Source organism: Dermacentor albipictus, chromosome 7 (genome assembly GCF_038994185.2).
Source record: "Dermacentor albipictus isolate Rhodes 1998 colony chromosome 7, USDA_Dalb.pri_finalv2, whole genome shotgun sequence".
Taxonomy (NCBI): Eukaryota; Metazoa; Arthropoda; class Arachnida; order Ixodida; family Ixodidae; genus Dermacentor; species Dermacentor albipictus.
This window is the reverse complement of record NC_091827.1, coordinates 6,416,418-6,440,779: the sequence shown is the minus strand read 5'-3', so window position 1 is coordinate 6,440,779 and position 24,362 is coordinate 6,416,418. Positions and strand designations below refer to the sequence as shown.

Sequence of the window (24,362 nt, the reverse complement as noted above, 5' to 3'; positions counted from 1 at the left end):
GCTGAAAAGTGGAGGAGGAAGCAGAGAGACCGGAAGGGCCGCAGGCGAATTTGTGTCAAGTGGCTGTGGAGTAGTAGGCTTTATTGTTTCGCGGACTGGGTCTCTGTAGGGTAACGTGCACGCGATATCAGCGTCAAGTGCGTTGCGCGGCATGTGTGAGTAGCAGACGACGCACGATTGATGCTATAGAACTCTATATATGATGCCGCGCCTCGGTGAAGCAGACGATTCTGTCTGGACAAGAACGTGAGCTCAAATTCGACGTCCTGAGCAGCACTCTGCAGAGATCGAGTGCGATTGCAAAGTTTGCCCTTTCAAAAGTTGTTTCAAGCTGTGCACAACTATAGGCTGTAATATAGCAGACGACTGCGCTGACACTTGTTCGCTGTTCGCCGCTTCGAGTAACAATTTCGGCAAAGTAATTAACTTATCCTTTATTGCCAGCGGAGAAAATTTGCGCCAGTAGAGTGTGTCATACCTGTGCCGTGCGGATGGCGCTCTACGCTGAAATATACTCAAGTGTTGATAGTTGTGTACACCACTGTGACCCCTCGTACGTTTCCGCCCCCCCCCCCCTGTACTGGTGGGCCATGTATGTTTTATGACCTGTATATTTAGGGTTTCTCTCTTTCTTCATGGCTAGGGCGTGCAGTTGGCATTCCTGCCCGTTGAAGAGAGTGAAGCTGCACATCATCATCATCAATAACAACAACACTGACTGTGATGGCAGCGCCACCGCAATTTTGTGACGTTAACGAGCTTGCCTAAAGTATCGGGATAGACATTCCCCTTAACCGCTTTCCAATAGTGATTCAACAACTACCCCTTGTTAAAAATTTCTCGTTTAATGATAAGGGCGCCTTCGAAATAGCCGCTCCGTTTTTTGCGCCTCGCGTCGCGTTCTAATGGACAGCTGAAGTACGGTTGTGTTGTCCAGTTGACAACACGTTTACCGGAGATTTGTGCCGCACCGTGTATGTGCCTTTTGTTTCCATTCGTCACGTCTGTCAATGGCCTTGAGCACAGCTGCACGAACTATTATAGAACCGAGCGAAGGAAAGCACGTGTTATTTAGAAGGTATGCAGTTCGTTACGTGTCTGTCGGTGACGCCTGGGGAAGTTTTCTGTAACGCCAGTTCCGTGCCTATCGTCATGCCGTTCCAAAAACAAAATGTTTGTTCCATATATAAAGAGTGTACGTAGCTCGTACAGTGCCAGAGGAAACTTAGTCGGTGACGATAGACCAGCAAAGTGTGCGCAGTTTGCATGTCCACGTTACCCTCCCTCTGATATATTTTTCAGCGTCCGCGTAACTCGTGCGGCGTAGAATCCGCCACAGATACAAACTCGGGTCGCTGTCTTTCGCCCAGCCGAATAGAGAATTCCAATATGACGCGATGAAAAATAATAATAATAAGCTAGCGCAAAAAATGCTAAGAGCGAGGAGTGATCGTGCAAGACACCTGCTTTTTTTTTCCCCCACAATAAGTAGTCTGCAGCCTTGCCATGCCTTATTCATCTCGTGTGTCGGACATCCTGTATGTGTGTGCGTATATCATTCATCAACTTCTGAAGAAGTTGCTGTCGCTGGCCAGTTGAGTCAAGGTGATAAACACAGAGTCGTTTCGATACGGATTTTTCGGTCACGAGAGCCGTTTGTCGTTTTTGTGCCTAGACGCGCTAGCGTTCCGTACGTGCTTGGTGTCAGCGAGGCTTCGAGGGGTGCCTTCTCAAGATCTTCGAATCGCGTGCATGCCGTCCAGCAAACTAAGAAACCAGCTTGTGAATCTAAAAGACCAGCTTGGCAGCAAGTGTTATCCCGGAAGAATGAAGGAGCGTCAAACGGACGTCACCAAGAACAAGAAATATTCAAACGCCCTTGCCGAGCATGTCGATGATCACGTTAACCGACTCGATTGGGATGACGCTGGCATCGTAGCCAAGTAAACGAATATGATGACCCGGTTTCTGGTGGAATCTTTATTGATCCTAACGTTGGAAGAAACCAACAGGACAGATTGAAACCCATCTGCTATCTACTCCCTCTCACTACGCCATGTCTGTGCAGACACGACAAACTGCTCGTGTGTGCCTTAATGAGGCTAAGGAAACCGCGCGGGCTCCGAAGCATCTCTGTATTTTTCACTTAGACTTGGTCAGTGACTGCAACTTTATCATGATGTTACCTGACCGGATAAATTTTCGTCGAACCCTTGACCTCATCAGCTTCTGTTTCGTGAATATTGCATTTTCTTGCACTACATTTCCAGCTGTGATAGCTGTCACACAGCATAATGTCATGGCCGGAAGAGGACACATACAAACGTAGAGCTGAAACATCGCTGCCTAGGGATCGATCCATCTTGGACGTCGATCTTCTTTTCTTTCTTTCTTTTTTTGCGAAGCGGCCTTTGCTCCGTCAATGGGCGGTTTAGTTGTGATTGATTAGGGTATTGTACAAAAACCTACCTGTCAAATGCATTTTGTGCAAATATATATTCGGCAAGCGTCAGGCTCGTGCAAAATTCAATGCCTGCTACGTGCAGAAGTTCTCGCTAAAGACGCATGCACGGTTGCTGAAACCAAGTTAACTGTTGCGAATTAAGTGCGTTATCGTTGGACACTGTTTTCCTTCTTTGGTTTCTTCACTGGCAAACTGTATTATTCTGCGGGCTCCAACACTCAGACCATAGAGGTGTTCCTGGGCGCGTTAAGCAAATGAGTGATTATTTGGATTATTATTATTATTGTTGTTGTTGTTGTATCTTACAGGCCTCGAGTAGCGCATTGCGGTAGCGGAGGGGGCGGGGGGGTCGGGAGAAGTGGTTTGCAGTTAATAAATACAGGGTATTTTTTTTAGCTACTCCAAATTTTTAAAATTAAAAAAACATAAATCACGGTAACGTTATGTTTATCATTCGCATGTACGGATTGGCAGCCTCTAGACATAGAACAATTTCCGCAATTGCGTGCGTAATTAGCGAATGTACGATAATTAACTTTATTATTGGCACTAGGTGGCTACAGCAAATGTATACTTTGGGGCCCGTCCTCGACACTACCTATCCCAACGGTCAAATTTTGAATAGCGCTGTTCATGTGCTTAGAAGGCTCCTTCCTTGTAAGCGAAACTGGCTGACAAAAGAGCGCCTATGTCGTCGATGTTGCCCCTCCCCCCTCGCTTTTTGTCACGTCTCCCAGGTCACCGCCGGTGCGGCCCCGCGAGCAGCTTGCGTTATCTCCTTGCTGTCTGCGGCGTTGGCCTAGCGCTACAATACAGGCGGGCCGCCATATTTACTCCGCATTCCGTTGGGTGCCACGTGCTCACTTCCACTGACGAAATGCCGTTTCAGGCTTTTTGATGAGAACCACGTTTAGTCAAATTTCACTGTCTCCGGGAAAGCTGTCAAACGCGTGCGTGCGAGTTGTGTAAATAGAAACGTAAGCTAAAACAGATGGAAACATAACTCACCGAGGGAAGGGAAAAAGAAATGTATGCCACACGGTCGACGCTACAGACTGACGTGACGCCGTGCCCGCAGTATCTGAAAAGCCCAAAGAGCGGGGTTTAGCGGAGTTGGCGCTACAGCGCCAACGGGGCGCCCAATTCGAAATGACGAAGTACATTTGTCGATCCGCCGGCATTCAAGCGCTAGACTACACTGCAGACAGCAAGGAGATAACGCAAGCTGCTCGTGGGGCCGGACGGGCGGTGACTTCGGAGACCACCACGAAAACGTGGAATATACCACGTTTTCGTACTAATTATAAATTGCAAATCTTGACTTGCAACCTGCCCCATGTTCTAAACACGTATAAACACACAATAGTATATACCAAAGCTGAGCTGCGGAAATATTTTGTTGAAATGTGATTTTGTCTTTTTTATGTTTTGCTTGATTATTCCTATAATTTAATTCGGAACATTTGTATGACCACTTGAGCGTTTCTATTTTCAATTTTATTGTTTACATTTTTTTTGCAAATGTTATTAGACTCTGTATGTATAACTGGTGAATGTTTTCTCTTTATTGACTGTAACTATTGTATGTGTGTCTGATTTCTGTACCACTCGTGTACTACTGCTTCTAGGGGTTTTCTGGACATAGTCAAGCTATAGCTATAGAAGCTATAGCTTTTTGCCAGAAAACCCTTCAGTTGAACCGGGAAAATAAACTTGTACTATACTATACATGACGAAACGCATAGGCGGGGGGGGGGGGGGGCAACATCGACGACACTGGCGCTCTTTTGCTAGCCAGTTTCGGTTTCAAGGAGCCTTTTATTTATTTATTTATTCCTCAAATGCCCCTGATGAGGGGTAATTGAGGATAGCTAATTGGGAGAGCTAATTGTTCGCGTAGCTCCCACATGAACAGCGCTATTCAAAATTTGACCGTTGGGATAGGTAGTGCCGAGGGCGGGCCCTAAAGTACACATTTGTTGTAGCCACCTATTGTTAATGATTAGAAAGTTAATTACCCTAGCTTCGCAAAGTACGTACGTAATTACGGAAATTGCTGGATTTTGAGTAGTCTGGAATTACTCGGGGAGAACTCAGGGAATTTGTTCTTCTATCATGGGAAATTAGCTGTAATTTTATTGAAAGGGAATGAAAGTCGCAGTAATGCTGGCTCGAGTAACAGAGAGGAATCGTAACGAATCGTCTTCGACGCCGTGTCGTCGGCAGGATGAGTTGCCAGTGCGCCGTCAACGACCGATTTTCCTGATGCCCGATAATTCGGACCGCTTCGCGTCACCACCACGTACCCCGTCGAGTCAATCAGAACGTCTGAAATTTGAACGCAAGAACCCTTCGCCGTCCTATTTTCCGGGCTTTTTGCCGTGACCGCAGGTTCGAAACGGCATTAATCAAAGCCACCACCTCCGCCATTTTGATCACCTCGCTGCCTCGAACCGGCGCTCTCGGACGCAGATCCACCACCGCGGCAACGCTAGGCCCAGATGCGTCGAAGTCCGCTATTAAGCTTCTTGCCGTTCTGTGCCATGTTTCTTATTGAAAGAATTCGCCGCTGTCAGCAATAGCGCTGACCCCACCTTTGTAATCCTCGCCAATGGCTTCGAAGCTGGAAAAGCACGGAACGTTACATAATGCCGGTTTTTGAAAGTCGGCTTCGCCTCACTATAGCAATGGTACGCGGCGAAGTATAACAAGAGTGGGGAGGGGCAATTATCGCGCGACAGAGTATGTATTCCTCAATTATACACCCGTGCACCCGCCATCTACTGTCATGGTACGAGCACCGATATGCCTAATAAGTGTACTGGCAGGCCTTCAGAGCGTTCTTGGATGTGTCTGTGGCGATATGAGTCCTTAAGGGCAGTAAAAGGCACGCATTCATTTTTTCGAACTGCCCGATTTTTCAGACGCTTTCGCGGCCCCTAGGGAGTCCGAAAAATCGGATTTTGACTGTAAAACTGACCAAGAGGATGTTTAAAATGGTCCGTGTGGTGAACGCGCGGCGGATGGAGAACGAGAACAAGGAGGACCTACGCATTGAGGAATGGACGGGAAAGAAAGCGTGCCGCCGCTTCGTTGAAGGAGCTGGAGCTCAAAAAAACAGTGTTGACTGACGCCGAGATGCAGGTGTTCCTCATTCAAAACCAAAATAAACTCTTTAAAGCAATGGAACACAACACCGAAGCGTTGTGCACGGGCTGAGAGTATGTCAGGACAGTTGAGGTATACTTACCAGCTGTTGAGAGAGAATCTCACTTGTGACAAAATTCGGGCTTCATACCAATCAGCTGCCTATCAGTTGATAGAAATAGCTCATATTCGAAAATATTTGCTTCTCTATGCATCTCCTTTTTAGTGGTCTTTGGGAATGTTCGACTTGATTTTCAACGGGTTTTACATTTTTTTCCGAAGATATTTTATTCGCTGTGTATTTTAACCACCCTTCTGTTTTCCTTTCCAATAAAATAAAAACCATTCCTTACTATTCAAACTGGATTAAGTCGCTTGTTTTAGTTTATTTAACATGCTCGCTAGAGGGTGACAGCATCGGGCGACATGGTGTCCAGTCCGTCTTGATATAAATTTCTGCGTCACTCAGGAAATTTCGCAAAGGCACTCAGGGAAAACCTGGGAAGTCCAGGGAATTTGGAAATGTTATGTTGGCATACAGCCTGTAATTGTAATATTAGGTACTACAGCTTTGATTCACGAGTCACTTGATATATTTAAAGGAATGTGTATAGCACACACACGGTTAGTATCCGTATTTCGCACTCAACTGCAGCACCGTCGTAAGGACTGCGCCACTCGGATATATATATATATATATATATATATATATATATATATATATATATATATATATATATATATATATATAGAATACTCTATAGTGTTCGCGAGCCCACACTTCGGTCGTACCAGAACCAGATATGAACGCGGGATCGCTACACCAGTGCACAAAATATCGTAACATGCCGCCCTGTTGGGTTTGCTTCGCTCATACCCGTGCAGTTTTCTCTAATAGAATCCAGAATGACTCGACAATGAAGTTGTACCCGCCTGAAGCCGATGTCTGTCGGTCGCCTCTTTAGCTTTGTAATATTCAACGACGAGAGATCGTGATGGAGGCGCGGGAACGTGTACACGGATCCCATCCTTTGCCGGGAACGAAGTTGCCTTTGCTGGGCCATGTTATGCGGGAAACACGCTCTGTGTGACCTGGCGAGAACGGGCCGCGAACTTGTTCCTAAGCGCGTCCTGCGCGCGATCAACGTTTACGCCACGCAGTGTTACCTTGTAAGCATAATACAAAAGGTCCACATATATACTCTGGTGGGTTTTATCTGCATACTTGCCAACTCTCCAGACCTTTACGCATAGTTTACGAATTTACGCTTGTTGACGATTTTGCGAATGTTGCGTCATCTACCGTGAAAAATAATATTATGCACCCGAAAAAGTTTTTGAGGTGCTAAAAGACGAAGCAGCGAAAGGCTGCAGAAAAGAAAAAAAATGTGCATGCAGAAAAAGCAATTGTGATTCTGTCAGCGCTGCCCTCGCTTGCTGTCGGCTACAATACTGCTCCCTGTTGCGCGGCCTGAAGTGTACTCGCAGCATAGCATACTGCCGAACGAACCGGAGTGAGTTCCAAAACGTCGCAATGCTTTGCTCCCACGTGACCACCCTTAGCGTCACGACACATCTACTTCCTGGGAAACGAAACCGAAGTCGCTCCCTAGAAAAGCTATCATAGTGAATTATTTAGGGCGCTCTAAGGCTCGCTAGTATATTTTTTAGGGTTTCGAGGCAGATGACCTTCACATAACGAAAAATAAAGAGAGAAGAGAATCATGCGGATCCCACGCAATCGATGTAAGCGAGTATTTCTGGGGAGACGTGTTTGCTTGAGGCGTTGTTGTGCGGCATGAATTGTTCATAACCTCTGAGAGGATTGATCATTGTCATTGCCTCACATAGAACATCGCCTCGTGGCAGAAATGTTAAGCTTTCATTTAATAATGGGGCTGTACGTGCCAAAACCACAATGGAATCGCGAGGCACGCCGTAGTGGCGACTCTGGATTAATTTTGACACCCCGGTGTTATTTAACGTGTACCTAAATCTAAGTGCACGAGTGTTATTCTTTTCGATCCCGTCGAAATGTGGCTGCCGTGGTCGGGGTCAAACTCGCGGCCAAAGTTCTGTAGCCGCGTTTACATGAATGCGACAGCGGCAAAGCTGCCGCGGCGGGCACAGAAGTTTTGATTTGACATGCGACCGCTTCCGTAGTATAGCCTAGATCATACAGTGGTTTAAAGCGGCTGTGAGCCTGCTCGCCGTGCGTCAGTTGTCCGCTTGACAAATCTGCACGGTGTTTATTTTTTTTCCCAGAAATACCAGAAACGTACCGTACCGTATCTTCAGTTGACCCGCAGCCGCTGTAGTGTCTATAGTAGCGTTTCCGCGCCTTCTCACGTCACCCTCCCCTCATGTATTGGAACTGCGAGCGAAGAGTGGAACTCGTTTCGCGATTGCGTCGGTTCTACCCATTTTCTGCCTCCTCTCTCTACCTCCTATCTGGACTTGCACGTTAGTAGAAAGTAAGCGCTGCAGTTTCTGCAATGCCTTTGCGGCGGGTCGCGGATAATTACAGCTGTCAAGAGGCTAATGCGCGACGCCCAGGGAGCTCCAGAGGGCATTGTGCACGTGCGACGCGATGGGAAAAGTCGCCTTTCCTCTCTGCCACTCTCATTCCATGTTTATACACGCCCTGAACCACCACCCGACGTGGCTTGTAGGACAGCGACAGCAGCAGCAGCAGCAGTGGAAAAGTCGAAAGAAAAGGCAAAGAAAGATACGCTTTAAAATATGCTTACAGTTAAGCTTATGGTTATGCTTTATGATTTAGCCTATGGTTATGCTTACGGTTTCACTTATGGATTATTTTAGCTTATTATAGATTATAGATAGGTTATAGCTTATTTTTTAAAATTTTATTGATTTATTTATACAATACTGCGGACTCATGGTCCAAGCAGGGTGGTCGATACAAATACAAGAAATACAAAAGAAACAGCAATGAAAAAAGCAACAATAACCAGGCTCAGAAAGCTTATTTCACAGTTTGACCACTTGTTTTGATAAGGCAGTTCCATTCACTAATGGTTCTCGGGAAATAAGAAAACTTAAATATGTCTGTGCGAGCAAAATATAGGGCTAGGGCGTTTTCATTGTGGTGTCGGGTGGGCCTGCTAGTTAAGGGTGACAAATATGTTGATGCATCTAGCGCTAGTTCGTTTTCCAAAAGTTGGGAAAGAAATTCTAATCTAAATTTTTGCCTTCGTGCCTGTAATACGGGAATGCCATTTGCTTGCATTAAATCAGAAGGTGAATCTAATGCTGAAAATTTGTTTAAAAAACCTTACGGCCTTTCTCTGAATACGCTCAAGACAATGTTGCGCTTAGTATGAGGATTCCATGTAATACATGCATATTCCAGTCTTGGCCGCACAAGAGCAGTATAGCAGAGCAGCTTAACATTAGTGGGAGCAGTTTTAAGTTTATGTTTAAGAACACAAAATCTGCGGAAGACGGATGAACAAACATTATCAATATGAAGATTCCAAGACAGGTTTGAAGTGAGTGTTACACCGAGATATTTATAGCAATTTACTTCTTGTAATGGTGAAAACCCCAATATGTAGATATATGACAGCGGATTTTTTTGGCGAGTTACTGGAAGGGAGACACATTTGCTCGTGTTAAGGGTCATTCCCCATTTTATACACCATTCATGTATATTGTCCAGACTATTGTTGAGATCGTTGTAATCGTTAGTGGAACTAATTTCTTTAAACAAAACACAATCGTCAGCAAACAATCTTATTTCTACACCAGGCCGAACAATATCAACAATATCAATAATATACAGTATAAAGAACAAAGGGCCTAACACGCTGCCCTGAGGTACACCGGATGTGGCCGGAAGACAGCCTGAGTGTTGACCCGCTACATCAACGTATTGTTTGCGATTACTCAAATAGGCTGAAATCCAGTCAACAAGTATTTGTGGAATGCCTATTGCTTCAAGTTTGAAAGTGAGTTTACTATGGGGAACTTTATCGAAGGCTTTGCAAAAATCTAAGAAAAGCATGTCTATCCTACCGTGTCTATCGAGGGTCAATGCCAGAGAATGAAATAATGTGACGAGTTGAGTTACGGTTGATAGTCCCTTCCGAAATCCGTGCTGATATTTGGTCAACACGCAGCGTTTCTCGAGGAAGTTTGTTATACTAGTAGCTATATGATATGTTCAGTAATTTTACAGTATTGCGAAGTTAGTGAAATAGGACGGTAATTTTCTGGTGTCAAGCGGTCTCCCTCTTTTAAATATGGGTACAATTCGGGCTGTCCTTCAATAACTGGTTAGTTGTGAAGTCAGCAAGGAAGTGCGAAAAATATTAACCAAAAATTTAGCAAGAGGTAAAGCATATCGTCGTAGGAATATGTTTGGGATACTGTCAGGACCAAACGATGTTTTGGTTTTCAAATTTAGTAACATAGTTACCACACCAGGATAAGAAATGAAGGGTGCATCTGTATGTAAGACTGTCGTGTTACATGCACAGTTTGAGACGGAAGTGTTAAACACGCTCTGGAAGTATTCATTGAAATGCTTGGAAACGGCTCTCTGATCCGTTACGTTGATTCCGTCGACTGACTCATGTGATATCGTTTTTTTTTCTCTTCGCCAACATAATTCCTTGTGTAGTTATGCAAATTGCTTATCAATCATATATACCATAATTTATGCAGGATTATTAAAATTCTTTGTTGATCATTGTTGGGCACTTTGTCTTGCGATTTCTGTACAGCCATAAACACAGCTCTCTGTATCGGTAGTATCACTCTCTTCTCCTTCCATGGTGAATGCTCACGCCTATTTTCTGGCAAGCGGTTGTATAGTCGGCCTCCGCGATAAACACGCGCTTGCGGCGAACGCCAAACGACGACGCATAGCGCGCGGCAATGGCCACCTGCGCCTACTTGCGCCGACTCCGAACACGCTTACGGAGCCAATTGCGACATACGCCGGCTCGCGCGAAGCGCGGTGTTGGCTATAGCGTATAGTGAAGCTTTTCGCTTCAAAAGAAAGGCGGTGCTGACGTCTAGGCACCGTATACGATGCACAAGTCAACCACTGCCTTTTACTGGTCCAGAGAGCCAGACAGGTGCCCGCCTCGTGTGTCCAGTTCACTTTATCTACGTTGACACTGTCGATCGTTGTGTCGCGCGCCGGGTAAACGACCGCGTTGGCAGGTCTGAGCCTCAGAGCGCCGCCGCGTGCGTGCGCCACTTGGCGGCTCGACACGAAAAAAAGAAGAAAAGATCGATTACTTATTCTTAGATTCGTCTAGGTAATATATACTGGGCCGCGAGACGGGAGTGAACCATCGGCTGCGCCTCGGCACGGACGAACTGGTTTTACCAAGCGACGTGGCATGACGCCTGCATCAGCTTCCTGTGGTTTGGGCCTGCACTCAGCTGTGGGGCAGTGCATCAAGTAGCGCGTCATGTCAGTATCCGGAACGCGCATTGTACCCCAATGGATAAACGAGCTTTGTTGTGCGGCGCAACGGCCGGGAGCTTTCGGCGACCACAAGAAGCTCGCCACCTTATTTCCCGCGTCAAGTCCTACGAACGTAAGCGGGAGTAGAAGTAGTGCTGTATTGTGCCCATAGGTGTATCGCTAAATAGGAAACGAGCAGCGTGACACATGGGACGAATATCAGGATGACACGCTACGTCATATGCAACTTGTACAGGTACACACATACAAAGCACGTGCATAGACGGGAGTGCTAGTCGGCACGCAATGATCTGCTCATCACCACGAATGTACACTGTCCGTGTCTGTTGGATTCATGTGCTTGCAACTAACTAAACATCGAATTCCTCGGTTCCGCTTAATCTCCTTGCTTATTGTCAGTGTTTTGTGGTATTTACTCTACAGAGAAAGACGAGTCCATTTTAAATTTCAGCAGAGAAGAGACTATAATACTATGTCATTACTAGTCATCCAAGTTACTTGACGTTGGCATCTTCGCTTAGTGTAACCCCCAAGCTGGCTTGAAGAGCTCTTATATTGTGCCGTAGTTTCAACGTTGATCACTTCACCTTGCTTATCGAAATGTTTATGACAACGCATGAGTTCCTTTTTTTCTTCCTATCTATTCTTTTACATGCTTACACAGCTTTAGATCGACCTTTTCTACCGTGTCATCTCCAGCTTTCTTTGCGCTTCCGGCAATTGCTCTGCACTTGCGAGATGCAGCGCCATGATTTTAGTGTTACATACGTTCTGGGAAATTTAGTAAATTGAACCTGCGTTATGTAATGAAACTGCTTGGTTTTACAAGTCTGGTGAATATCTGCACGGATTTCGGTATAATGAAGGCACTGTGTCGGCTTTTCGTTCATTATGTTCTCCGCTTATTGACTGTTTTGGCGAAGCTTGGTGGCCTGCTACAAGTGATAAGGACTGGTGGAGGATACAGTACACGCGATTCTGTCCTTGTTTTTTTTCCGCTTGCAGTATTTCGTACCAACAAGGCCGAATTCCTACCCATGGTGACTTGCTCGGAAGACTTAAACCTACGGTGTGTAAATGCGTGTTAAAACAAACACTCAGCAGCTCAGTACAGCGCGGTTGTATAGGACGGGACATAAGGGCTGTAAACAATGGCTCCAAGCTTGGAAATTCTAAAAAGGGAAAGAGAAAACGTACACGAAAATTGTAACTTATCTATGTGTTAAAAATCAAATACGCAGAAGTCCACAAGTTGGAGGAAACTTCACGAAACGGGAAAATCACCATCCACCCGACAGTAGCACGAGTCTTCAAAGGAAACCCAACGTTTCTTTTTAGACAGAAAGCGGTTAAAAAAAATCACCCTGGATCGGCCGGGTCTTGAACTCAGAACCAACGCCTTTCCGTGGCAACGGGTCCGGAAAGGCGTGCCTACAAGGAGGGTTCCCTTCGTAGCTTCGCGCTACAGTTGGGTGGATTACAATTATTTTCTTTCATTATTTGCATGTTGTCCAAAATATAAAACCACCACCACAACCAGGAGTTTCTGTATCCCGTTCAACACTGTTTCGAATGTAGTTCACCTTAGGCCTCTGGGTACTGTACAGGTCAGTATAGAATTCATTCTCTGCTTTTTCTATACCTTCGAGATTGCTGACGACATTACCCTGCTTATCTTTCAGTGCATACATCTTGGTTGGTCTTGTGCCAAGTTTCCTTCTGATTTCAGGCTGCGTCCATTTTTTATGGTTTCTTCAGTCTTCCTCGCGTTATAACATCGAATATCACTTATTTTCCCCTTGTTGATCAGTTTTGACAGTTCCGCGAATTCTATCCTATCTCTTGAGTTCGACACTTTCATTCCTTGTCGTTTCTTTATTGCGTCCTTTATTACTTGGGAGAGCTTGCCTACTGGTTGCCTTGGTGCCTTGCCTTCCACTTCAATTGCTGCCTCTAAAGCCAGCCTAGTTACGGTTTAATGCCGCGTGGCGATACCCGGCCCTACGGGGAAGGTGCCGTAGCGAGCTCGAACGCCGTCATCTTGGACTGTGCAAAGTGCTACCCTTTGCGAGAACAAAGCGTGTTGGGGCGTCTGAAGGTGGCCTCGACATCGCAGAAACAGCGTCCGGCCTGTTTGAAAAGCTGGACTTGCAGTTGAACGATAAAACCACATAGAACAGTTTCCTTGTGACACACATACGCCCCAGGGAAATTGATTTTCACGTATGTTCAGATGTCACGTCTGCCAGTTCTTCGCATTTATTCTTGACCTAACAGAGATATGTCCCTTCATTTTTCGAAAGGCGACTTCACTGCACTTCGACATGCGCTGAGGCAGATGCCAACTTCCAGGCGGGACACGCAGTCGCGTGGCAAAGCCAGCTTTCTGGGTCGGCCGGCTTGGTCGAACTGTGACGTCGTGCCATTTGCCCGCCATTTGCTGCCAGCGTTGGTGTTCTCTGCCCCCATCGGCCTGCAGTCGCATCCGTGGTAGGGCGCTTGCCATCGGTCTCACCTAGTCTCACATAGGGTGGGGTACGGTGCCTTGTATAGAAACATTAGTCTGCCGAAGGGCTTGTTGCTGGCCGAATTGCTGTGGTTTGGTGTACATTCTTTTCAACGGGAAGCCGCCAGGGGGCGCGAAGTAGTACCAACGGGCTCTCTTCGCGCTCGGCATTTTCATGATTTTTCAGTGGTTTTTCGCTTGAAAACGTCCGGAAAACTTTACCACCAGCTTCACGAAGTTCCTAGGAACACCTGGACGCAACCCAAGAGGAGGCTTCCAGACAACTCGCCACCACATGAACGCTAACGCAACGCCGACGCGGTGAGCCGACGGCAGCTTCACCGACGCCGGGGATTCCCGCGTCGGAGGTGGGGAGTGTCGAATATCGGAGGTGTGAAAGTCGAGAGCCATGGCTCTCGACGTGGCAACCGAGTGAGAATGCCGCCACCTACAGCAGGATGGAATAGCGGACGACCAAATGGACCAAGCTCAAGACTACTATCACTCGGTGAGTCAAGACGCTAACTCTCACTCCCGTGAAGAAGAGAACGCTACCTGGCAGGCAGTGAAATCCGCCAAACAACGTAAACAAGAGCCATTGGAGCGGAGACGCGGCGACGCAAGTCTCCAAAACCAATTTCAGGCGAGCACGTCAACCTATAAGAAATTGCCTAAACTACCGACATTGCCGAGGGACGATTACAAGATCGTCATTCTCCCGAACCAGGGCCTCCCTCTAAGGAACATTCTCACTCCCACGCTTGCACAAGCAATCATAGAGGCATGTCAAACAAGCTTCAAGGATGACCAATTCATCCTTAGAATTAATCCTGGATCAAACATAGCGATCCTATCGACCAAACACGAGGAAATTGCGGACAAAGCACGCCTCATACGCAAGCTCGTACTGAACGGCAGGGCCCACGCCGTCCGCGCTTACGCTGCAAACGGAGACGACACTCTAAGAGGGGTCATTCACGGTGCATCGATGAACACCTCGACAGACGCTCTCATGACCCATCTCCGAGTGAGAACGCAGGGGGTAAAGATCATCACAGCCCGAATGATCGGCACAACCAAAAGTGCAGCCATCATCTTTTTAGGTCCCACGCTACCTCGAACAGTCTATTATTATGAAGGGGAGCTCCGTTGCTACCCATTCAGACCCACAATTCAAGTTTGCAAGGTCTGCCAAGAGAAAGGAGACCGCACGGACGTCTGCCCAAATCCGGACTGCCCTATTTGCTGGCTGTGTGGACTGACAGATCCAGCAACAGATGAACACCCATGTGCTGTTAGTTGTTCCTCGTGCGGGGAGGACCATCCCACAGGGGACTCAACTTGCAAAAAGAGACTCAAGCCACTGAAACCTCGACAGCCACAACAGGAGGCCAACCACGCCCATAAGACCCCCTGGGACAACAACAACCACCCACAGAGGACGAAGAACATGCGCTGGTTCTGCTCTGAAGAGGAAGAAGCCTACAAGTCGGGCGACGACAAGCGCCGCTCCCGGTCGCGCTCGCGGTCCCCGGGCCGACGACCCCGAACGCCACCAAGGAACAAGGCACAAACACCAACTCAGCAGAAGAACCACCACAACAATCCGCCAGCTGTAGGCGGCAAAAGCATCGGCGGGAGCCATGGACACACCCAACAGACACCATCAGCCAAGGTAAGCTGGGCGGAGGTCGTGGCTCCCAAACCTACATATACTACACCCATCACACAAAACGTAGAATATCAGAGTAACCACAGAAAACAAACAACTTAAACAACGCCTAGACAGATATGAGAGCAATATAGCCTACCTCGAAAAACAGCTGGCCCAGCTTATGGGAACCGCAAGACCTATATTACAGGCTACACAACAGCAAGTAAGTAGCCCAAACGAAAAACCACCGGACAACGGGCACGCACAACCACAACCTACATCACTTGGAGACACTGCAGTTCTCACAGGGGCACAACAACCAGAAGCAAACCTCACGGTACCACAACTACAACAAGTTCAACAACAAATACAGCAGCAAACTCACGTACAAATGCAGCAGTTCTTAGTAGAATTTCAGGAACTAAAGCGATACGTTCATGAAACCCTTAACAAAGAACCGAAGCGTAAACGTAAGCACACCAAACAGCGTTCACATGAGTCCGATGACAAAAGCATGCTAACCTCGGACGCTGAAAGCACAACCACCACCTCTTATCATGGCAAATAGGTGGCCCCGAACAAAAGAGAATCTCACAGTATGGTCTTGGAACTGTCGTTCCTTGCACAACAAACGCGCTTCACTCACACTATACATACAGGCGGCGCTGATTCCTCCAGACATAATCTGCCTGTAAGAGGTGGGAGCTAGGCCCAAGGCGATTACGGGCTGCAGACTACACATAGAGCCAAACCACCCGAAAGTATTGACACTCGTCTGAAAGGAATTGGCAGCAACACTTACAGCGGTACCACACGAAGACACTCCACACCACGTCGTCGCGATTTGGCCAGCCGAAAAGGGACGACCGAAGCAGGTAATATGCAGCCTATATAGTCCCCCGCAAGACCGGAAAGCAGAGTTTGGCCACATCTTCCAACATCTGGACACCATGCTTCAACCATGCGACCGCTTATTCATCACAGGGAATTTCAACGCATGGCACATGACATGGGGATATGCCACAGACAGACCCAAAGGTACGAGACTCCTAGAGGCGATACAGCGATATGACTACTACTCCTCACGACACCGGGCAGGCCGACCCGTATGGGAAACAGCGTAAACAGGGATACCACACCAGACCTTACGATCACCAACAATGCCATAGCCATACACTGGAACGTGTTCGACGACACCCTAGGAAGCGATCACAATATAGTGGAAATAACCTACGAAACAGCTGAACTACGACGCCCGCTCGGAAAAGCCAAACTCACTAACTGGTCTCACTGAACTCATTAACTGGACTCACTATCGAGAGCAACAAAAAGTAGGAAATGGGCCCAAACCAGAAACAATAACTGAATGGACTCACTACATCAAGGGCATCTATGACACCTAAAAACACTAAAATATATCAGACTGCGGCAGACACCACCGCAATTGACGACCACTTGACACAACTTTGGGAAGCTCGTCGGGACCTCACCAAGTGGTGGCGCTGACAGAAGCTAAACAGAAAACTCAGAATCCGAATAGCGGTAATCACAGAGGAAGCAAACTCATACGCCTAAGAACACTACCATAACAATTGGCGCACATTCTGTGACTCCTTAAGAGGTACATTAAGCACGAAAAAGACATATGGAACATCCTACGGAGTTTTTTGGACCCCTCTACCACAGAAACTAAAACAAATGCTACCCTCCAACCACTAGCAGGGGAATTTCAAGAGGACCAGGATCAGTTAATACAAGAACTGAAACAACGGTACACGGGAAAACGCAAGCGAGGCGCAAATCCGATACGAAGTCAAGAATACAAAGGAGCACCCAACCACGAGCTGGACCGACCCATCACCTTTGCGGAGGTGCATGCAGTGGCACAATGCTTCAAAAGGAACACAGCACCCGGATTGTACGGCATTACAAACGCCATGATACGGAACCTTAGCACTGACATATCACGAGCCATCACGGATCACTTCAATCAGGAAATCTGAACACAGGGTGGTAAATTAACTACCCACAGAATGTATACTGGCACACATTGTACTCATACCCAAACCAGGAAAGCGGAGAAGCTTTGGTCAGCTACGACCAATCTCACTGATGTCCTGCATGGGCAAAATCTTTGAAAAAGTTATACTCGCCCGTCTCGAACAATACACAGAAGAAGGGGGCTCCTAACCAACATCTGTGTACGGATTCAGGCGAGGGATGTCTGCCCAGGACATTTTCTTATTGCTCAAAGAGGAGGTGCTCAACCCACCTGCAGGTAGCCTCAACAACTTACTCCATGCGCTCGACGTCGAAAAACCCTTCGACACCATCGCGCATTCTCCCATATACAAGATGGTATCACAGCCATTGGATACGGAGAGCGCATACTGCATTCCTTGGCAATCGCAAGGCACAGATTGGCATGGCCGGCACAAATTCCACCATATGACCTCCCACTGAAGGGCACGCCCCAGGATTCCATCCTGGCCCCGTTCCTCTTTAACATCGGCCTCCGGAAACTAGTCCTACGACCGGAGGACATACCGAACCTAGGTTGTGCCTTTTACGTGGACGACATTACACTATGGGCAACCAAGGGCTCCTATGGCGAACGGTAATATATACTGCAAACCGCTATAGACAAGACTCAGAGCTACCTTCAGGCAGCAGATATGACCTGTGCCCCCGAACAAATCAGGATACCTGCAAATAAGACCACTGCGCATCCAGTCCAACCGTGCGCCCCCCCCCCCCCTCCTTCACCTGACGATTGCCGGACGGGGCGTCAACAGGGCCCCTGTAGCGCGAATCCTGGGCATGCACGTACAAGACAATAACAGCGTAAAGACAGCAATAGACAAACTCAAAACACACTGTCAAGAGTATATTACAACCCTCATAGCTAGAATAGCTAGAAGATGGAATGACAGAAGTCGAGACACTACGCCTCGTACAGGCCTTCGTCATCAGCCGAATCACCTTCGCCTTACCCTTTCAAGCTACACGCAAGACCGAAATAAAGCACGTCGACAAGCTCGTAAGAATCGCATACAAAGCTGCACTGCAACTTCCCAACGGCGCGAGCACAGACAGACTCATGTCGATCGGCATAAATAACACACATGAAGAACTGGCCGCCGCCACTCTAATCGCACAAAGAGAACGACTCAACGTCACAAAGCAATGCAGAAAACTACTGCGAAGACTGGGATACCCACTCACCCTCCTATACCGCGAAGACGAAATGGTCATCGTACCGATGCACCTACGGGCACGTATTATCGTGGAACCGGTCCCCAAGACCATGCATTCGCTCTACAACCAAAAGCAGCGGCAAGCGCGAGCTCGAAAACTCCTCCAGAGTACGAGCGATCCTGATACCTACTACACCGAGGCTAGCCTTTACTCCACGCCACTAAAAGGCACTAGAAAACAGGCATTCGCAATGGCAGCAACCAACCGAAACAAGGTGGTGTCCTGCACGTCTGTACGAACCAGACCGAGCGCCACCGCGGAGGCAGCAGCCATAGCCCTCGCAATAAGAGAAGCAGAATGAAGAGGTCGCCCCGCGTACATCCTGACAGATTCACAAGCCACCTATCCGTTATGCCTCAGAGGCACACTTCCCAGGTGTGTCACTAATATCCTGGGCCCCGGATTGACTGAGGACCATGCCGTCGCCTGATGCCCGGGGCACACGGGCCTAGGGGGCAACGAGGAGGCGAACTGCGTAGCTCGAGGACTTCACTGAGCACGTGCTGGTGGGCGAGATGATTACAACGAAGGCGCCAAATAAAACAACGGACGAAGGAAGAAGTCATGAGACAACCACGTAGGCGCACTCGAGGACTTGCTGGCCGAGCTGCAGAACCCTCCTCGGGACTCCCTTCAGATTACCATGAGGAAACCATCACTAGCAGGCAGATTTTGGAGTACCAACGCCTGACCAGACGGAAGTGCGCTCCTCCCCATCCCAACTTAAGCAGCCAACGAGCCAGGGACTGGCGCCGCCTTCAAACAAACACATACCCGCACATATCGAGACTGCACGCAAATCTTTCGCTGTACTGCGTGCAATTGGCGAGAGGGAGTGTACAGTTTCAAGCGAAGAATTATCCGGTCTCGCAGCGCGCCGCCGATGATCAGCAGGTCATCGCGAAACGCGAGCGTCCACTGCCGCCGCCACCAAGTCGCCACGCGCCGCGATGGCTCCGTGTCGATGGCGTGGTGGTCTACACGAGGTCGCGTGTTCGATTCTTGACCTCTGCGGCTACGTTCCTGTGGAAGCCGTATGCAAGTGAATGTTTGTGTGCTGGTTAAAGAAACCGAGGTACTCGAAATTGACGCGGATTACTTCGACTGCACGCCGTCCCTCGTAGCAGACTGTATAAAGCTTTGGGACGCCAGCCGATCGAACAAATGTGAAATCGTCGGCGACCCACCTGCCGGCGCTAGCAGCATCAACGCGCAACCTTATTTAACGTCACTGTTGGTTATTTGAGACTCCCAACTTGGGGTGAGCGAGCGTGTTGCAGACCGTTGGGTTCCACCATGTCTGATCCCTTTGTTGACGCGAAATGATTGACGACGCTTTATTTACGGATTCCTTCCATCGGGGCTTTTGTACTGAGAGGAGGAACTCAGCAGCACCTTGTAAAAATAGACCGAGTAGAATGTTGGTGGCCCAATGAACGATCGCGATTGCCTTTGCGACGCTCGTTTCCATATCCCGCGGTGCACTTTCAACTCGTATCGACCTGTGCCGCGTTGTGTAGTCTGCCGTGTGCCATGGCGGCTAAAGAACAGCAGCTCAATTGTGTCGGCCAAGAGGGAGCTTCCTGTGCAGTCTTGTATAGTACGACGAAATATCCGAGGGGGCTGGCCTGCACTCCTCGTCCATTTCTGTGAGGCTGGAGCGTGTGCCCGATGCGCCTACTGTAAAAGAGAAACATGTTGTACGTTTACAAGCGAATGTGTATAGTACAGGCAATAAGACAGAGAGAAAAAACTTATTTTTCACCAACGTCCGGCGCCCAACGCAATGTAGTAGGCGCCTACGTTAACACTTCTCTGCTTATTAGCTGTTCGCTGCTTTGAGCAATCTTGACAAAATAAGTTTCAAAAACTGTGCCCTGTCTGTCCTGTAGAAGCAACGAAAACACATTGGTTTGCAAATTTGATGTATTATGCATTGCTCTGAAATGTATCAATAATTCGTAAATATGCCTTTTGCAAAAATTATGTAAACTTAGTGATGTATTTAAGAAAAGACGTAAATTAATAACGTAAATTCGTCTTCTTTAGATGCTCTAATAGGTACAGTTTGCGGAATTGTGACACCTATTTGTAAACATTTGTAAACTTAATGATTCATGTTCTCCTTTAAATGTGCTAATTTCTAACGAAGCCGTAATTTAGTTCATTTGAGTGCCTAAACAAACAAACAAACAAACAAACAAACAAACAAACAAACAAACAAACAAACAAACAAACAAACAAACAAACAAACAAACATCTTCCAGCCTCACTATGATTTCATTAAAATCAGTTTAACCTACCTAAATATATTTTTTTCTTTCGTTCCCTGTGTGTTTGAATAGCGCGGCATCGGAGTTGTCCTCGAGCTGAAACATTTTTTTTTTCACGTGAGACGCTGGCAGTTTGCTAAAATTGCGATGCTGTTATTATGGCGTGACGCGCACACCGTAATTATAGCATAGGTCCGGCCCATTCACGACCGGACTGGACTGTCATGTGCGAAGAGTCCAGTCCGGCCGTGCCAGTACACGCGTCGGAAATGTTTTCTCGAACGCCTCCGTTCAGTAAAGTTTGCTTTGCCGCTAGTGACGAAAGCATTGTGGCAGAAACGAACTTCCAGGCTATGAACAGAGGTGGTAGCGCAATGAAGCGAACTTGTCAACTACAGTAAGCGGCAGAACTTCCGTTCCGAAATTCGCTGCTTAGGGGTTGTCGCGCTGCCTATGAATGATTATGTGTAATATTAATATCTTGATTTTAAGATGTCATAACAGTACGTTTACTTATTTCTTTATCGCATGTGGCGTGTATGTTTGTAGTTCCGATAGATACTAAAATAGCTTGCTTCCAAAATACTATTGCTAATACCAATACTACTAATACTAATACCAAAATGCTATTTCTGGTTGTCGCGCCGCCTATGAGAAAAGTTGTTAAGTAGGATGCGTAATATTTATATACCAGAACGCCACATTCAGTTATACTTATTTTCTTCACAGGCGGCGCGCAATTCTTTAGTTTTAGGAATACTGGAAGAAGGAGATTGCTTGTTGCAGGGGCGGAATTTCATGACTGCTGGGATTAATAGTATTTCAGGGTGTGTACCAACTTAAAAAACCTGGAATTGTCAGGGAATTTCAACCCGTCTGCAAAAGTCAGGGAATAGTCAGGCAACTTGTCAAAAACCTGGCCATGCAGGTCATGGAAATTGACAGGCGGAAGTCTGTGCGAAGGTTGCCGGAAACAATCTTAACGCTAGATCAAAGCTGATAAAGTCGCTCACTTGGCGTCAACTACAATGAGCGGCGGAGCAAAAGTGTACGAAGACGGCAAGATACCGCTTTTGTTTATAGACACAGGTTAGGCCAATATTCGCACATTCGTATCAAATAATAAATAAGGGACCAGACTAACACTGCTATGACACTCACGGGTGCAAGGGCCTTCCTCCGCGCCGGGGAAAAAAAAAATAATCTGCCCTCCTTTCTTTATGCCTGCAGGACGTAGCTGTAAAATAGCTTTTGACCGCCCACTAAAAAAAAAAAAAAGTATAGCCAAGCCAGCAATCCAGGTTCGATCCTGATTCAACCCATATAGCTTGCACTCTTGCTCTTTTAATGTCAGCAACGCCAACGCCTGCATCGAAGCTCTGTTGAGCAGCCAGTTCTAATGCGGCCCACAACTTTCATCACTAGCATGGTGACTTCTGAATGCTCTCCTCAGCTGCATGAGAGAATACGCTTAGAATTGTCAAGGAAAACCTGGAAGAGTCAGGGAAATTGGAAAAAGTTATTTGGTAGGCACCCTGTATTTGCATTTGGGCCAAGTTGTCACGTCAGTCGCTGAGTTTCACGCGGCTAATGTTCTTTCCTCTCCTGACCTTCGGAACGCTTCCAGGCTGGTGTTTACAGGCATCCCGTTGCTACCTCAAAATGATCAAGGCCCTGGTTCACGACGCTCGCGCCGCGGTGAAGACGAATGCGGACTGATCAGGAGCGATGGTTTCTCACTTTCTATCGGTGTTCTGTCATCCATATGCGTTGCTACCAGCTTGATACTACCTCCTGCGCGTCATCATCGTCTGGAAACCCACAGAAACGTCGTCGTGCAGACCACGAAATATTCGTATGCATTGTCATTGTACTTCGGAATAGATCCTTTGCATGCAGGACGTTCTGCAGCTGGCGGCGGCAGCAGCAATTACTCGGAACAGCGCCCCTCTTCTTTCTTTCGCGCTTCTTTCTGCGGGACGGAATTTATGTTCACTGGGATTTGATGCTACATATGAGATCATTTAGCATACAAAGTTGAATATAGTTCCGGCAAAAGTAGACCTCAGGAGAGGACCTGAGATTGTAATAAACAGGCGGCGCACGATCTCGCGTGATTTGAATAACGTGCATGTGACCCCAAGTGGTCCAAGTTAATCCGGGGCACCCCACAATACGGCATCTCTCATAGTCCGCGTTGCTTTGGGAGATTAAATTCAACGAATCAATCAAGCCGTTCACGGGTGCTCATGTTGTTCACTTGCATCCGCCAATATTTCCAAATCACCTAGTAAAGCGGCGTCCCGTAGCACTTTCAAAGCGGGCAAACGGAGGAGTATCTTTATTTTCTTTTTTTTTTCTTCTTCTTTTTAGTGCCGCAGCTTCGGCAGCGCGAGCTAGTACAGCCTATTACAAAAAAGTAAATTCCACTGAGCCGTTGATAGCAATGTGCGACTGGCCTTTTTTTTTTTTTTCGGTAAGGTACACGTGTAGTTGGCCGCAGAAGTTTACGGACCGCGGGATCCGAGAAAACGGCAAATACAACTACTTCGGTAGCCTGGGCTCGGTAGCCTGGTAAATCGTATTTCCAACCTGTACTATGTATGGTATATGCGAACCATATGGAGTTCTACGGTTTTATTGGGCACGGTCACAAACTGCTCGGATATTCACGGTTTTCTCAGATCTCGTGATTCGTGAACTTTTTCGACCGACTTTACTCGCAGCGTTCATACGCTTGGACCTCTTTGTTGCCTGTGTGTATATTTAAGTTTAGGCCAGTGCGGTTGACGAAGGCGGTTCATGCGGAAAATTTTTTTTTCCTCTTCCTCTTTTTTTTTTTTTTGAGTTAAGGTACGGTAAAGGGAGGGCATAACCGTGCTTCGAGCCAGAGAGGGTGAGGCATACGAGAGCTGTCCACGGTCCTGGGCAATCGGTATGACGCGACTGCTGTTTCACAACTTTCATGTCGTGTTCTGACTGTGGCGTACGTGTGGAAGCGAGCCAGCCGGTGCTTTTCGAGCTGAGATCATCTTCTCTTTTATTCTCGAGAGAGTCCCATCACATTCGGTTTTGCGGTATCAGAAGCTCAAAAGCTGGAATTTTGCGTAATATACTTTTCTCACAAGGTTTTAATGACCCACGTGACCTTAACGAACCCACTATATTACGTTCTGAAGCGACAGGTGGTTCCAGGGCATCACGGTCACAACTCACAATATGTATACAAGGCGCGCCACTGTGTTCAGGAACATCAGATTTGTGTTTAAAGCCGGTAATTTCATTGTACCTGAGCTAAACTTCTTTTCCAATAGATAAGTTCCATGGAAATTTTTCAGTACGAGAACTATGTGGCATACGTATATCACTGATAAAGTTGTGACTGACACGTTTTAATGAATAGCTGTCTAAAAAAAAAAACTGTTTACCTTCATATTTATTTGGGTAGAGCGTGTACAATGTTAGTTTTGGAACCACAGGTATGACGTAGCATTAACGCTGCACGAGAAGCGCTATGTGGGACCTGTTGTCCGCACAAGACAAGGAAAGGCAAGAGAATACAAATTTTATTAATTTGCTTATTCATAAATCCAGCA

General features: G+C 47.2%; 1 protein-coding gene across 3 annotated transcripts in view; it reads left to right on the top strand.

The window, feature by feature from the left end:
• Positions 1 to 24,362, top strand: part of LOC135916480 (calpain-B-like) — a 147,507-nt gene that overhangs the window by 5,854 nt on the left and 117,291 nt on the right. The window lies entirely within an intron of this gene.